A 4398-nucleotide genomic window follows, 5' to 3' on the forward strand; every position below is an offset into this window, starting at 1 on the left:
GATGATGATGATGATGACGATGATGATGACGATGATTCAGGGGTGTCTTTCGTTAGTCACTCAAGCCAAACACCAGGGGACGGAAGAAGGCTAATCTTAACGGAAAGATATTTTGAGGAGACTACCGAATCTCGATCATATGTTAGACGATTCAACTATTGGGGTTATCTGATTGAAGCCAAATTGCCCGATTCCACCTTGAGTGTTTCACTGAATTCAACACAGAAATGGCAAAGCCGAATTGGACAGCGATAGGAGTTATCGATGGGTCGATAAATACATACTGCCCACGGTACCGACTAATCTTTTGGCTGGACTAACTTGATTGTGCTTTCATACGGCCAAATCCATTTTCAGCTAGCCAGACACCTAGACGTCTAGACAGCTAGACATTTAGTGCATAAGTCAGGAGCAGTGGGGAGAGACTTCTCCCACCTCGACTAAACCAATTCCTCCCCAAAAAACATCAACAATTCTGAAAAATTCTTAGTCAACACAAAATGCAGGTGACCAGACCGTTGAAAGTAGTGGATATGATTATGAATTTTCGACAAATACTTTTGTTTGTACAAGAATTTGATTTGGACAAGAACCCAGCTGAATCTCTTGTTTATGGTGGCCCGCTTCAACAGTGAATGTGCTGCACAAGGGCCGCGTCATGTTTCAGTTTGTACGACACTGAGATGTCGTGGATGTGCCCAAATTTGGTTCAACTAACACATAAAGTTGACGGAATCTCGGGGACTGTGCCTACCTGATGAATCGCCAACAAGATACGAAACCAGTCGTGAGTTATCGAAGAGTTTTCGGAAGCCTTTTGAGTACCGTGTTACGTCCAAACAACGATCATAAAGAGTTCTCCCTAACCCGATTGAAATAAGACATATCCAAGTGTTCCACAATAGCTTCCCATAACATCGGACCATGTAACCCTAAAATTAAACACTCGAAAGTCTTTTCTCGTGATTTATTTCGGGAAATAAACATGGTTGGGGTGATGTGCCGTTGAAGAGAACCTGTTATATCTGCTGTTGACCCCGCTCCAGTGCCTAGTGCAGGAAAAAAGACTCACAGAAGGGAACGCAAATGTTATATTCCGAACAAGCGAGTGAGTGCGTACGAGTGCAAAAGTTACAATGGCCCAGTGCTACTAAAGGGGAACTTTCTGACATTGATCCAGGCTGTTTGATAGGCGTCCAGTGAACACACATCAACATCAACCGTGCTTCTATGAAATGTCCGAATGCTGATCGAATTCGGACACGCTTCTGGGGCGTGCCTGAACACTCATCGGCTTTTGTTAAACTGACCGAATAATTGACTGGCCTGGGTGTTTACCGGCTTTCCTATTGACATTTTGTTGGAGTTTTAGGATCTCAGCAGGTTCCGGGCGTCCTGGGTGTTACTTTCAGGAATCTGACCTACCTGATAGAACCATAGAAGAGGACTGAGTGTTTCACAATTCCCAGCGTGTGGGGGTGGTGCGAGTCATCGTTAACTAACACGAAGGGAGCGACTATTTTTACGATTGCCATCTTTGTTCTAACAAAGCCAATTAGCAGCCTAATGTGGAGTTTTCGTGTCAAAACACAAAGGAGCCGGACCATGCAATCCCATTGGGTTAGACGGTACATTCAGTGCATGAAAGGAAGGCATGATCGAGGGGGTCGTTTGGGCCCCAATTGCAAAAGTAATCCTTTCCACCAGCAGACAAAAACTCAGAGTTAATCTGCTGGTGGGGTAAATGATTAGTAGCACTCGTATCACGCGTATCGCTTGCTTTACTGTCCTGGCCGTCATCAGCATCAACCCTGGCGTAGATTCTCTAAAAAGCGGAGACAGCTCGAAACTGAGAAGACAGGAGAGGATAGATAGTAGACCAGATGTTAGCCTACCCTGAATATGTTACGTGGTAGCACAGTAAATCGCGGTAGATGTTCGGCGCAGTTTAAGGGAACAATGCATCATGCGGAAGGTAAGTTGGACACGAAGATTCTGCAAGTAGTGTGGCATGACTGGTAAAAGTTTAATATAAACGTATCACCGTTATCGTTGTGTTTCAGGCTCATCAGAGAGGCTTGCCCATAAAAGGTAGGTTCATTCAAAACTCGTTTGAATCTGACATGAACGCCAACTCAGCACATGAACAGAAAGCCATAGCTGAGGAAAGGATTGCTGCACTCACAAGAATCATCACGGGATATGGTGAGATCTTCTCACAACCCGACTCCGGACTCGAATACCTGGAAGAATCTGGACCTGAGCTGTTCCAAATTGCATATCCTGGCTAAATGGCTCACCCGTACAACAGAAAGAGTGGTCACCTACGAAAAGATAGTTTTCATGAACCATTCGGTGTGGCTGAACTTGAAAACTAAAAACGCGCCCTTTGTTATGTGTACCAGCATCACTATACTGCTGTTTGATCCACGAGCTGGTACTAAAGTGTCCATTGGAGAGAGGGTTTTGCTTCCTGAGTGTTGTCGAATATTTGACAGGCACGACTAGTAAGTGACAACTGAGACGAAGAGAACCACAGACTAGGAATTTAACCGGGTTACACTTTGTCAGTATTTTTTAGAATGCTTGCATCGACTCGGCTTAACCAATCCATCGACCTGTCAAAGTAACCTGGAAAACGAGTCGTGTTTTTAGAAAGCTACTTCAGTCGGTAAGGTTGTATGCGATTAGTTCCTAAGAGGTTCACAGGAAATGTGGAAGGGTTTTGTAAGTCCTTCCAGGTGGACACACTTCAATTGAAAACACGGTACATCCACCTGCCTGAGGTCACGGTTGATCCAATCATTTCTGCTGTATGATTATCAATATCGGGGATGGCGCAACGAACTAGCAAACAACAGACGAGTGAGGCTTGCTGAAGGATACACAGAGAAGGTTAAAAGTTTCGCAAATCCAGGGCAGACCTTAGCCTAATCAAGGGTGTTCATTGCTATCCCAATTTGTCTTGCACTTTACTTGTGACCCTGCCATACCGTGGCATTTTGTTCGCATGACGTCACGTCTCGGTCTTGTTGGCCGTGCTTTGGCAGATCTAGTGTGCCTGCTATTGACGTTTTTCCCGATTAGTGCACCCACCTTAATCATTCTGTCTACGATTTGTCGCATGCTACAATGGCACTTGCCTTACCGCTTGTGGGATCCGCATGATGACAAATGAACGGTGTCTAGACCCAGGTGCCAACGGATTACAAACTTTGCAGTTGATTCTGAGTGAAAGATTTACTTGGTCTAGAAAATGCTTAATAGTTCATTGAATCATACATTTGGTCATTCATCATCATCATCAACCGGAAACGGGTTCGGTCTCAGATGCTCTTGAATTGGCGGACTCTCACCTGATCCTCTTTCATAACAAAATCGGGTACTACGGTTTCCAATTGACTAGAAGAAAGACAGTTGCAAACTGGGTTTTGCGTTGGTGGACGAATAGGATGACTTAAGGCTGAAAAGGACAGCATTGTGCCGTTTTTGGATTTCTGCGCGGTTCCTACGGAAGCCAGAAATCGTCACAAAGCATTTGTCCAATCGACAGACAGTTAACTTCTCTGCATAGTGATCTCATCTGACTCGCCGTGAAAATAAAGTCAGTTGTGTTACTTCCGCTTCGAAATCTACATTGTTCCACAAGAAAGCTTTCTTTCGGTTTGTTCAACCGGTTGGAAGAATGCTCAGTAGCATTTTAGTTGACGCACAAAGAGTGAGTCACCAACATCCATCATTTCAGGGGCCCTTTCATTTGGAAACTGCCATAACTGTGGATTCGTTGAACTTCTGAAGAACATCTACAGATTACCAGATTGTGTAGGTCAGTCTGCAAACTGATATTCCCCTACTGGTCTACCCCGCGTGGTCTCACTCGTTTGGTCATCTCTTCTTTTTGGCTGCCTCTCGGTTTTACAGCTAAACCCTCGACGTTGGAGATGCAACCTTTGAAGATGCATTGAAAATGTCAGCCCTGAGATTGCTGGACAAAAGTTGCCTCCACACTGTCAACTTTTCCAGGAATTTCGATATTTTTATGGTCCAGTTCTCTTAAATATACTAGAAACATGATGGCTTTCGTCATTATATTTCCGGAATGAACTCACTGTCTGTATGAATTGCGTCCAGCGCCAGAAGATGCGTTGGTTAGGACATGTGTTACGTATGCCGAACCATCGTTTGCCGAAGAGAGTGCTGTTTTCCATGCCCAACTCAGAGTGGCGTAAACAGAGAGGTGGCCAACGTTCGACTTGGCAGAGGAGTATGAAGGAGATCACAAAACGCTTGGGTGCTGTCGGTGCTACTCGCCTTCCAGGATGGGGACCGCGTGATCCTCACTGTGCCTGGTTGGAGACACTACAAGTTATGGCTGCCAACCGATGTCAGTGGCGTTCT

This window comes from Opisthorchis viverrini (genome assembly GCF_000715545.1).
Source record: "Opisthorchis viverrini unplaced genomic scaffold opera_v5_9, whole genome shotgun sequence".
NCBI classification, from domain to species: Eukaryota; Metazoa; Platyhelminthes; class Trematoda; order Opisthorchiida; family Opisthorchiidae; genus Opisthorchis; species Opisthorchis viverrini.